The sequence below is a fragment of the Desmodus rotundus genome, chromosome 1 (genome assembly GCF_022682495.2).
Source record: "Desmodus rotundus isolate HL8 chromosome 1, HLdesRot8A.1, whole genome shotgun sequence".
Taxonomy (NCBI): domain Eukaryota; kingdom Metazoa; phylum Chordata; class Mammalia; order Chiroptera; family Phyllostomidae; genus Desmodus; species Desmodus rotundus.
The window spans coordinates 18121685-18134554 of record NC_071387.1 but is presented as its reverse complement, the minus strand read 5'-3'; the positions used below and the strand labels follow the sequence as shown (position 1 = coordinate 18134554).

At 45.0% G+C, this 12870-nt stretch overlaps 1 protein-coding gene across 5 annotated transcripts in view; it reads right to left on the bottom strand.

The window, feature by feature from the left end:
• SLC46A2 (solute carrier family 46 member 2) overlaps positions 1 to 12372 on the bottom strand; it is a 35294-nt gene extending 22922 nt beyond the window's left edge. For 4 of the 5 annotated variants that reach the window (XM_071221219.1, XM_071221222.1, XM_071221220.1 and 1 more), the window contains exons 1-2: positions 11683 to 12372; positions 11268 to 11574 (exon numbers count right to left, since the gene is read on the bottom strand). The gene's annotated coding sequence lies outside the window, so the exon portion shown is untranslated. The remainder of the gene's footprint in view (positions 1 to 11267; positions 11575 to 11682) is intronic. The other variant, XM_071221221.1, reaches the window with a different exon arrangement.
• Between the last annotated feature and the right edge of the window lie 498 nt (positions 12373 to 12870).

The window sequence follows — 12870 nt, the reverse complement described above, 5'->3', positions numbered from 1 at the left end:
TGAAGCCAAAGAACTTACATGCATGACCCACGGACATGAACTAAGGTGGGGGAGGGGACTGCTGGAAGGAATGAGGGTACCAGGTGGAGGGTGGCAAAGAGGAAAAAACGGGGACAACTGTAATAGCATTATCAATAAAATATATTTTAAAAAGGAATATTATTTTCTGAGTATCAAATCATAAAAATAAATGTAAAAATACAGGTAAGTTCTGAAAAAAATACAAATATAATCCAACAGGGAGACATAACCACTAGTTAACATTCCAGCACTTTGTCTTGAAATTTAAAACTTTTTTTTCATTTACTGTAGCAAGGGCATTTTTCCATATCAAGAAACCACTATTGGAAATTCTTGATTAAATATGGGATAAAATATAAAGTGCTCAATAGCTCATGGAGCTGAGATTATAAACTCATTTCATTTAAACTGATGTATATATATATATGTGTATATACATATATATATGTATATATATATGTATATACACATATATATATATTAGTTCTTATTTGATAATATGCTGACACCTAATGAAGTTATAAAAGACACGGGTATCAGTCATGATGGGCTTGGTTATATTGTGGTGAGAAGTAATCCTTACATCTGAGTGGCTTAAAATGATCAAGGTTTATTTCCCTCTCAGGCTACATATCTTTTATGGGTTGGCAGAGTGGCTCTGCTCACTGGAATCTCTCAGGGACCCACAATGACAGGACCATCACAAACTCAAATATGTCTGGTCCCCTCTTCAAGAGAGCTCTGAAGACTGTCATACTGACTGACAGTTAAATGCTTGGCCTAGAAAGTGACATCCACCACTTCTGCTCAAAACTTATTGGCCAACTTGACTTAATCCAAATTAGAAACTTTTGTTCTGCAAAGGACACCATAAAAAAAAAAAGACAACCCACAGAATGAGAGAAAACATTTGCAAATTGTATATCTAATAAGGGACTTGTATGAACAATATATAAAGAACTCTTATAATTCAATGATAAAACATTAGATGACCCAGTTTAAAAATGGACAAAGGGTATGAATAGACATTTGTCCATAGAGCATGTACAAATGGCCAATCAGCACATGGAAACCACAATAAGATACCATTTCACATCCATTAGGATAGCTGTAGTCAAAAACAAAGGCAGACCCTGGCTGGTGTGGCTCAGTGGATTGAGCACCAGCCTGAGAAACAAAGGGTCATCAGTTTGATTCCCAACCAGGGCACATGCCTGGGTTGCAGGCCAGGTCCCCAATGGGGGGGTGCACAAAAAGCAACCACACATTGATGTTTCTCTCTCTTTCTCCCTCCCCTCCTTCTCTCTAAAAATAAATAAAATCTTAAAAAATAAAAAAAAAAAGAAAAACAGTAACAAGTGTTGACTTGTACATAGCTGGTGAAATATAAAATGGTGCAGCCACTTCAGTAAACCTCTGGCAACTCCCCAAATGTTTGAACTCCGAGTTGCCATATGACCCAGCAATTCTACTGCTGGGTATGTACCCCCCAAACTGAAAATGTATGCCCACACAAAAGCTTGAACATTAATTTTCATAGTAGTGTTATTCTTAATGCCAAAAATTGGAAACAACCCCAAAGCCCATCAGCTGGCGAATGGGTGAACCAGATGAGGTATATCCACACAATGGAATATTATTCCACCACAAAAATCAGTGAGGAGCCAATACATGCTGCAACACGGATGAACCTTGGAAACATTCCAAGTGAAAGAAAGAAGTCAGACACACAAACACCCGGTATTCTGTGATCCCATTTACAAAAAATGTCTAGATTAGGCAAATCCATAGGGACAGAAAATAGATTTGTTGCCGGGGACTGCAGGGAGGGGCAATGGGGAAAGCCTGCTGGTGGGTTATTTGGAGCCCCAGAAGAAAGAGCTGGGACCACTTTTGCTTTGATATAAGGAAGGAGTTTCTAATAGTCAGAGCTTTCCAAACCAACCTCAGTGCAAGCCACCAGCTTCTCTCCTCTGCTCTCCTGCAATCATCTCCCGATTTACTTCCCACATCTCTAAGGCCCCTTCCCTACATTAGCCACACTGCAGCCAAAGTGATTCTTCTAAAGCACAGATATGATCATGTCATTTCTTAGCTTAAAACCCTTCAATGACTTCCAGTCATTCTTGGAATAAAGATTGAGATTGGTATTATAGCCTCAAGGCTTACCAGGCCTGGCCCTCCCTGCCTCTCCAGCCTCATCTCCCTTGACACGCCCCCTCGCTCACACTGATCCAGCCACACTGGTCTTCATCATTCACCTACTCAACCATCCCACAGGTCCCAGAACATGCTTTTGTTTCTGCTTATGACATTCCATTTCCATCTTATCCAATCAACACCTACTCTTCCTTCAGATGTTAACTCAACCATCCCTCTCTCAAGTAAGCCTTCCTTGAACTTCCTGTCTTGGTCTGTTAGATGTTCTCATAGCGTTATGTACCTCTCATCTGCAGTTCTTTCCACTGTTATAATTTAATGGTATTTGTATGAATTTTTAATCAATGCCCAAAAGGTCCATGAGTGTACAGGTCGTGGTGGGTTTTTTTTTTTCCTTTCTTTTTATCCCCACCTGAATCCTCAGCATGGAGCACAGTGTCTGATATATAGTAGGGGGCTCAATAAATGCTTCTTAAATGAATGCATGAACAGCTGACTGAGCTCTTTAAGTAGAAATTATATTCCTTCCAACAGGAGATGTTTTAAGTTGTGGATATGCAAACTCAAAGCTTCTTTTAGAATCTCACTGTATAATCCCAGGACCTTTATAATGAAGGTTTGCTTAGCTAAGGAAATAGCAGTGAGTTTGCTGAATTGCCGCAGTCAATCTCTGAGCCATTGCCACGCCACATAGTTGAAAAGTGCCCGAGCGCCACCTAGTGAGCGGAAGAAATGCTTCCCCCCCCCTCCCTCTTCAGCATTGTTAACTCGTTCTATTAATCTCACGGTTTAACTCCAGGGGGCACCATTCACATACACTGTGACTCAACAGTGCCTGGTGCAGCTGTACAACACGGTGTCCCTGGCCACCAAGTGTTGTAGGAAGGATATTAGATGGAGGGAAAGAAGCTAGAATTGCAAGGGGAACACAAGGAAAAGGACCCGTGGAAAGGAATTGGCTGAAGAACTAGGATGCAGAGGGCAGTGATGAGTCAAGGTCCCACAGGAACAAGGAGGGGCTGGCCTCTCTGCCGACTGGGGAAGGTCATGGGGAAGAAGGCAAGATGGGCCACATGAAGATGAGATACTATGTGGAAAGAAGGCGTCCATTCTGACTGCTCTCCAATCTCGGATGGCCCAGAAGCTGCCCTTAGGAATGTAAGAGCAAAGGAGTGGAGGGAAAAGAAAAAACACTTCCCTGAACTCTGCAGTGGCCTTAACCCTAGGAGAAGGGAGAAGAGCTATCTTCGCAATGAACATCAAAATGTTGATTAATAAATTAAAGTGGACCTTGTCGTTTCAGAACGAAGACTATGTTTATGACTTAAAGTAACCCCTGGCATACACAGGTGTGTTTGGTAAAATGATCCCCTGTTAGCGAGGCCGCTCATTACAGACAGAAGAGGGAGAGATTCAGTTCTGGTTCTCATCCCCTTGCACAACGTTTGATCTCATCTTCCCTGGCCTGCAGCCACACTTGTCCCTCACATGCTTTTGAGATCCTGGACCATGCAGCTCCACCCGATCAACCAGGGGTGTCACCCAAGCCTTGTCTGTTTTCAACTTGAACAATGTCCCACGAGAACCCACTTTACTTGGGGGGAGTATGTACCTAAATAGAAAATACACATTTATTAACATTTAAGCCCCGCCCCCCCTTCAAGGCTATATAAAAATTTCTCTGCATTTCAATTGGTTGAGATGTTGCGTACGTAGTTAGAATGGCATAGAGTTTAGCATCTCACAATGCGTTGTGTTATACACCATGAATTCCATTACATACAAGTGCTTATTTTCTAATCAAATATTTGAAAAGAACGCCTTCTCTATTCACACTTTAATAGGCCAACTGGTATAAAAGGTTTTTTAAATTAAGAAACATGACCTGAGTATCAACAGCAAAGTTGCTCAAGTTCAGTATTTCTGTGCAAGAGTTCTGTATCTTTCTTACTTGGTCATATTTGACCCAAACCTTTAAGGATTCTGCCGTTCAGTAAATAAAGGGCAGAGACATACTAATTACTGCATAACACTACGGTATAATGAGAGTCCTCTCAGAGCAATTATTTTATAATCTGCATTGCCCACCCTAGACTGTTCCCACCAGTGCATGTCTACGTGATAAACAGGAGGGAAAAGACGGCTGTTTCTCTTTGAGAAAAACCACTGATGACTCATCTTTTTCTCACCAAGAGGGGCAGTTTGGGGAAATCTCAGAACAGACAGGCATTCCAAATCAATGATGCTAAATAATTTCTTGTTTTGTAAAATAACAGAGTTGGCCCAGGTTGGCTGTGGTCCATTGTGGGAAACGCATTTGCATACTGTGGTTGATTTAAATTACAAGCTATACTGCTACTTTTTAAAAACAAAAACAAGTTTTTGCTACATGTTATGCCAAAAGGTGGTCCGATGCTGGAGTCATGACCCTTTCTAATGTCACTTGTAAGTCAGTCCCCACGTGTAAACACCAGACTGGAAGACTATGATTAAGTTGTAGAATCATAGAATAAATAGTTACCGCAGAGGTATCTAAAGAAGACAGAAAATCCAAGTATGTCCCTGTGCTCCTGTGACCCTGAATACCTGTAAACTGGAGTTTAGGGCGAAGACTTGATGAATGTGTCACAGGTGGTGCGGTGCATATTGCCGCACCCAGGAAGGAGACGCGATCTCAGGTGGTCCCTCTATAGCTGGTGCTTAATTTAGCCGTCTGGTTAAGATGGTGACCACCAGGTGTCGCTATTGTATGCTTTTCATTCTGCAATTATAAAGTGATCCTTGCAGCCGCTTGAAAAATATTTTCATTGATAAATAGCCTGGCTTAGGGCTTTAAGAACCCCCATGTTTTAATGGGTTTTGGGCTGTTTTTGTCATCATGATGTAATTCATCTGTAAGTGACTCAAACACGTAGAAATTGAAAGGCACAGCATTATGTTAGGCACCTGACTCGCAGATGGTGACGTTTGCATGGTCAATCCATTGCAGTCGCTGCTCCTGGTGGGCTTCCTCTGCAACCCTCTATTTCTTAAGATCATTGTAGTTTGTTACCACAATTAAGAGCTGGTAAAGTGTCTGTGTGTGTGACTTTCTTAATGGAATGAGGCATGTCACGATGGAAAACATCATAAATCAGGCAATGGTTTTAGTGAGAGGGAAGTGATTAAAACATTAGGAAATTAAAATTCAGGAAAAACAACTGAAAAGGCTTAACAGACCTGTTCCCTCCAGTGACTTAAAGGAGATGGGAAAAGAAAACGCTCAAATCCTTTCTACCAGTTCCCAGAGCCTTATAAAGTGTTTCAACTTTAAGTAAAAAGAACATTCACTTGTTCACTGATGTTTGTAATAGGTGGTGCAGGGGAAAGGCCCCCGAAGACCACCAGCAGCTCTTGAGGCTGTTCACCTGCAGCATCACCAGCAGAGCAGGTTGTGAGACTTGGAATTGTTGCCAGTGTGATGGGCAAGAACAACTTGAATCTCAGTAGCACTTCAATTGGCATCTCTCCGCTGCGTGAGGTAGAGCATCTCTTCATATTTAAGGGCCATTTGCATATATTCTCCTGTGATGTTTTATCTTTCCTTTCCTATCATGTCACTGATTTTCTTCTCAAATTTTCAAAGCTCTTTATAATATTAGTGACACTGAAACTGTGGTACGTTACTAAGATTTTTTCTCAGTTGGTTACCTACCCCCTGATTTTTTTCATACGGTATGTTTTGCCATGCAAAAATTTTCTGGCTTGTATGTAGTCAACTTTATCAACACTTTTTATGGGTGTATTTGAATTATAATTAGGAAAGTTTCCCTCACTGCCTGAAAGCAAAGGAAGTCACTCAGATTTCCCTCCAGTTCTATTTTTTCCTTTACCTGTAGCTCTCTGAGCTGTTTGCAGTTTATTCTAGCATTACTTTTTATCCACGGGCCTAATTACTTATGCTTACCCTACCTATTAAAAGTCTGTCTGTTCCGCACTGCCTGGCTATGCTGCCTCACTTTATGTGAAATTTCCATGTGCACTTGGTTGTATATCTGGATTTTCTGTTTTTCATATTCCCGTTTTGGGGCGGGTCCACCTGGACTCCAAGACAACAAGCACTATTCAGGAACACAGCTGTCCTGCCCCCAGGGGCACCTCAGCTCTGCAGTGGCTGCTGGGCTGCTGGAAATCAAGTAAGCAAGCCTTGCTTAGGTACAGAACTGCTCGCCCCCTTCTCATGCCCGGACCTCTCTCTTCCCCTCTGCCTGCACACCAACCACTTTAAGGAAAAAGCCAAGTACGCTAGGGAACCTTAGGCAGGGGCAGGACAAAGGGGTCTGTCGGATATAGGCACCCAAGTCACCATCCTACTTGGTCTTGTGCAGAAAAGGGTGCCTGGGTGGGGTTCAAGATTGTAGTGAGAGAGAGAAACGAATGCGATCTTGTAGATGACGTCCTTTGGGCTGGCTCCATACACTGTTTTTGTTGTGTCTACACCTGACAGTATAGCAGGAATATGCTTGCATTTTCCCATCCCAGAAAGGACTAGCCCGATCAGGGAAGAGCTACATACAGAGAAAAGTCAGTGAGACAAATACCACTGCCATCTGCCACCGGTAAGTGGGTTAGGGATCAGCATGACAGCCTCCCCCTCTGATGTCCAAAGTTTTCACTACATAGATGCCTTGTTGGTGGCCACATCCAAAGCCTCAGTCTCCATCGCCCTGACTACAGTGTCCACACACTTCTGCCGACTGGTGTGGCCAATGAACCTGAAAATACTCAGGGGGCCAGATGCCAGATGGAGTCTCTTAGGTCTGCATGGATGGACTCAGGACAGTCGATCTCTCTGGCAGTCAAGGAAAACATGTCTTTGCCCCACTCCCTGCCCCCCAATAGAAGCCTCAGCACCTTGGGCACTGGAGACAGGAGAAGTCTCTGGCTGATTTTTGCCACTTGGAGCTTCTGGAGAAGGGAGAAACACTACCTGGAGGTGCCTGCAGGGTTTTGGACCTGTGGCCCCTCTGACGTGACTCCCAGGTAGACTCCTTCTGGAAAGCATCTCTTAGCTTGCTGAGCTCCTCTTGAAATGGAGTGCTTGACCCATGAAGGGCTGTGACTGTTTTCAAACTCCCATTTTGGACTTCAAGACTAACATGATATATTCAAGAACACTGCTGTCCTGGCCCCAGGGGCATTTTGGCTTTAGTGGGAAAAGTAGCTGTAATTCCTCCACGAAAACTTTCCCCCTCCCACCCACATCCCTATCCCACCTCCCAAAAAATCTGGAGCAAAGCCACTGGCCCAGTGATACCCTCCACTGGGCCTTCCTGGGCCTGGCACAACAAGGGTCTGGGGAAGAAGAGGCCTGGCAGTGTCTATTGGGCTGGTTGTAACAGCCTCGGAGTCAGCCCTGCTGGAAGCAGACGTGGGTGCCCCACTCAGTGGGCAGTGCTCAGACTCAAGGGCTGTTGCCAATGGCCTAACTGCTTGTTCTTACACTTGGAAAAGCGTAGACTGACAGATCAAAGATGGCACTCAAGCTGTTGAAACAAACCGTGCTTGTCGATCGGACTCTCTGGGCCATTCAGTTAGATGCCCGGGGCACAGGCTGGTTCTGAGACCAACCGGAATCAAGCTGCTGATTGAACTGAATGTTTTTGATGTAGAACTACAGGTTCAGGCCACACTTGTGACTCCTGCCAAAAGTTAACCCTTTCGTTTCATGGGGAGGGTGACCACCTCACAAGGGTGCTTGCCCCCTGCCCCCTAGCGGATTGACTCTGCCACCCCCTGGACCCCCTCCGAGGCTGTTGGGGCTGCCTCGAAGCTGATACTTCAGGTGACCAGCTTATGCTGATGACACTGAAAGAGGGGATTTCCCCCTAATTCTTAAGTTTCATAAAAACGCCCTTGCCTCTCACCTGTTCCTTCTGAATGAAAGGTCTTGGTATAAGTAGGGATGATTGGATAAAAGGTCAAGTTCTACTGAAATGGGACATGAGAGTTTGTGGAGGTGAAGGAAGAGCAATACAGCAGCACCTGGGTGTGCGGGAAGACGGACATTAACGACCTCTCTGTCCTGCAGAGCCGTCCTGGAGCCTTCCTGCAGAAGGAAAACCCAGAGTATGTTTCTCCCAAACTGCTGCAAAAAGTTTAACCAACTGTTGACTCAGCCGTCTTCCGCCAGAAGACTGACCCGCTCTGTGAGGCACAGGGCTGTGGCCCAGCTGGTGCTGGGGACTAAGTGGACCGACTGTCCTCAGGCAGACCCTCCAGGTGGACAGAACTGGGTACTTGAAGGCTTACCAGCAGCTGGGAGGCTGTGTCGGAGCCACTGGCAACCTGCGCTTTCTGACTGATGTCGACCCCACTTTGGAGGCCCCCAGAATTATAAGCTTTTTTCAAAGATGTTGTTCTCCTTTGGGGCTGTAGTGCTTATGGCTTACCTTTCTCCTAAAACACAGTGGCTTGCACCTTAAGAGGTGGTCATAAGAGATCTAGAAGTGCTTAAGGAAACACCACCTTGGTCTTGGGTGGTTATGGATGAAAGAATCACCCTTGACTTCCCCCTTGCAGGTCAAGGTAGGTCTGTGCCGTTGCTAATGTGTCCTGTTCCACCCAGATTAAAGCTTTGAGTTAGTACAGAAACTTAGGAGAAATCCACTTGGCTTTCCAAGGTAAATACTTATGATTTGTAGGATTTGTTCAGCTGGAGCTCTGGGGGTCATAGCCAAGGTCAATATTGTGGGTTGATCTAACTCTGCTTCTTAGAATACAAACTGAGTAGATCTGGTCTTAGCTCCTGTTGGCAATGATAGTCATAGTGGCTGACTGAAGGGCAAGTTCATAGGAAAGATTTCTAGAAGCCAAGACAATAGGGAAATGATGGGGTGGGTATTGTCTGGTGGGAGGCCATCTTCCATACCATTCTTGCCCGGCTTGTGACACGTTATGTCCTGGACTCTGTCTTCACAGATGTTTGCTTGGAAAACAGCCTGGGAGCATAGAGATGATGCCCCTGTCTGGAGAAGAGAGCATGTCCAATTCTTGACCAGGATGGCAGAGGTGATGGCTCAGCACAGTTGCTCAGAGGTCTCACAGGCCTTTCAGCCTGAACCTGTCTGTGGCTGAGCTCCTAATCTCCACTTCTAAGCCTGTAACTCCTACAGTGTTCTTTTCAAATAATGTCAACTCCACTTTTCCTCTTGCTTGGGTCAGAAACTGAAGATGTCATTCTTTCCCCTCTTCTCATGCTACATACTCCATCCATCATGAAAGCATGTTGGCTCTCTTTTCAACATATATCCAGAATCTCACCACTTCTCGCTGCCTCTCCCCCTCCCGCCCTGGTGCCAGGCTGGACCGCTTGGGCTTGCTGCAGAGGGGCGCTGACGTGCCTTTCTGACTCATCTTTGCAGAGATTCCCTTTGCCTCCCTCCCTCCTGGCTTGGCACCTCTCCTGAGTGCCCCCCTGGGGATCTGAGATCTTCTTGCCTTTCTTTCCCCTCCAGGGGCTGCACGTCCAGCTTTCTCTGATTCGCTGACTCAGCCCTTGCGGAGCCGCTGGCCAACTCCCCAGTGTGTGCCCATGCTCTTCTGCTATTACTTCCTCTTTCATTCTTTTTGTCTTGATGGATTCTGCGGACACCTCCCTCTTTTTATCCCCCAAACGTTTCCATTCATTTGAGTGGAGCTTCAGGAGGGGGCACAGGTAATCATATGCCAACACCATATTTCCTGGGAGGCCTAGCAGTGATTTCTTAAATAGAAGCAGCCTTACAGACTACATAGGTATTTCCTTAACACATTCTCCAGATACTTCAGAGATAGATATACTCATAAGTTATGCCTTCAAGAACTAAGGACATTGCTAGAACCTTAAGCTTAAAACTAATGTGAAATACCTCTGGAGGGTGGCCTGAGGAGGTTGGAGTATCCTGAAGATGGAGGCAATGTTTCTAATGCAGGGAATGTGTAAGAATCGTCTGGGTACAGAACCCTATCACTCAGTTTGTGTTTTGTTCTGTTGGTGCATGTCCTTCCCGATAACAGTGTGTGCTCTGTGCTTTTATTCTACAAATTTTAACATGTATTATGTTCTGGTGTTCGATATGACTTCCTACCCATGTGGTACACTGGAGTCACACACACACACAAATAGGATTTTTCCTCCACTCCGGAAGCTCACTGTACTGTAGTTCTGTGTGTGTAAATGTGAAATGTATCTTTTTAATGTGGTTCCTTGTATCTCAGATTCTCCAAGTTATACGAGGCGAGTGCAGTAAAGAGAGAAACCGATTTTGGTTGAGAACGGCGATAACACTAGAATTCACGACGGCTGAACCTCTAATTTAACAAGAAGGGGGAACATGCAGTCAGATCGGTCTGCAGAAGGGGCAGAGAAAGCACGATGGAAGGGGAGCCAGATAGTTCCTCTTCTTTCCAAACGGTCTGTCGGCACAGATTAACAAGTGCCACTGCGTGTCTTTATGGTGACTTAATGAAAGGCAAAGAATTAAATAGAAATAAAAACAAAACAGGTGGGGCAATGTTATTACACAAAGAGGAAGTTAAAGAAGGTTGATATTGTTAAAGTATTAATAGGACAAATGGGAGCTTAATTACTTGAAGCTTAAATAGGAAATAGAGTAGGAAAACTTGACTTGCATTTAGCCTAAGCCATTCTCTGGAACTCCTCTTAACATCCGGGTCAACCTGCAGTCCCCTGTCCCCCGCCACCAAGTACAGAGTACTGTTTGGGGAAGCTCCAGGCACTCCCTCTCCGCACTCCAGTTCTGGAGACTCTACATTACAGATAAGTGGTGAAACCAGCTCATCCCATCTTTACATGGATGTGTTTCAACTTTGGCTGCACTTTTGAAACACCTGTGGAGCTTTTAAAAATCCTGGTGCCCACAACATGGGGACCTCCCACTCCCATGTCACTGGTCACACAAGTCACAAGGCTTTCCTGTGCAGGTCAGGGAAGCCCACTGATGAAGCCAACGCACGTGGAGAGCCTCTGTCGATGGGGCTAAGCACTGTTTCAGGTGTTGGCTGTTGAGGGAACAAAATCAACTTCTTGGCTTCATTGCACTTACCTTCTGGGAAGTGGGTCCAGGTTGTAAACAAATAAACGTGAGAGGCCAGTCAAAGAAGGTGGGGAAAGAGCACCGCTTAATGTTTGGGCTTCAGAGGAGTCCTCTGTGTGAGGTTGATAGGGGAACTCAAGAGTTAAAGGTTTTACCTTAGTTGATAGGCTTAAGTGATTAATGCAGGTGGAAAGCTGTTATTCCAGGAACTGGACTGCATGACCTATGTGACTCTAGGAGGTGCACAAGCAATTCAGCCGCCCTGCCCCAGCGGGGCTGCAAGGTCAGAGATGGTATCCGAGTTGTCGAACAACAACTAAAAGATAAAGAAGCACTATGAAAATTGCAGCCAGACTGCAATTTTCTTACCCGATTTTCTTACCTGATTTTCTTACCTGATTCACCTTTTCTCCAAACCCCTTACCTGCCCTTTCTTCTCCTTATAAAAAGGTCGGCCTGAGATGAGATGTTAAGACAGATTTTGAGAGTACATAACCTGCTGTCTTCTCAGGTTGCCAGCATCTGAATAAGGCGCCCATGAAGATTCAATCGTTGTCTCTACTTATTGGTTCTGGTAGTAAAGGCAGCACAAACTCCAGCTTTTCTGGTTTCAAGGTGATACACAGGAAACAGAATGTCGTGATGGGGCGAGACACGCAGATATCTCTGGGGGCTGAGTATTTCATACAGAGAGTCCAAAAATGGCAGTGCTCACGGGTGTCTGAGGGAAACTGTACATAACGACTCAGGTGTAACAGACCCGTGGAAATCCGAAGGCGGCTGTGGGGAGCCGGGCAGCTGGGCCGTTGCTCTCGGTGCTGCTGACCAGGTCTTCTCCCGGGGCCGGGCTCTCCTCAGCTGGCTGCACACCCATCCTCTGTCTTTCTTTACCAAGGGGTCAGCCAGCAACCGTTTATTCTTCTAGGAGCCAATCAGAGCCATCATAGAGGGTTTCTGAGCAGCAGAACAATGTTTCAGAAAAGTTCAGGAAACTTGATGGGTCTGCTCCAGGAGGAGACAGTGTCAACTCAAGTGTGTCCTGGGACCAGAGACTCAGCTGGCAGAATCCCCGAAGCTGGGAAGGGAGATCTGGAGTTCTGGAGTCTCCCTTGTTGCTCTTGAAATACCAGATAACCTCAGGGTGTCCTGGTTTCACATTTACACTGGAAGTTTATTTGACATTTATCTAAGTTTCCTCTATTCAGCTTGAAGTCATTCCAGGGGAGCTATAAACAGACAATTTAAAAACTTCTCCTTAATCCCACAGTTAGAAAATTTAATGCCATTTTATGGAAGGCACTCCGAGGGGCTCAATTTGAAAATCATGTGTATTTGGGGGACGGTGCAGCGCAAATCACCAGAGCAAAGAGCGGTCAGGGGAATGGCCACGGACCAGGGAAGGGGCCAGCAAACACTATCTCTAAAGAGATGGTTGGGGAATATTTTATGTCTTTCAGCACAAGAGGCAAAATCAAAGATATCACATAGGTACTAACAAAATAATAGAGAAAATACATGTCCACATTTTCTAATGAAATTCAAAATTGAATATTGAGTATAATATTTTAGAAATACAGATCTATTAGGAAGAGGAATGGTATCTTTTTTGGAA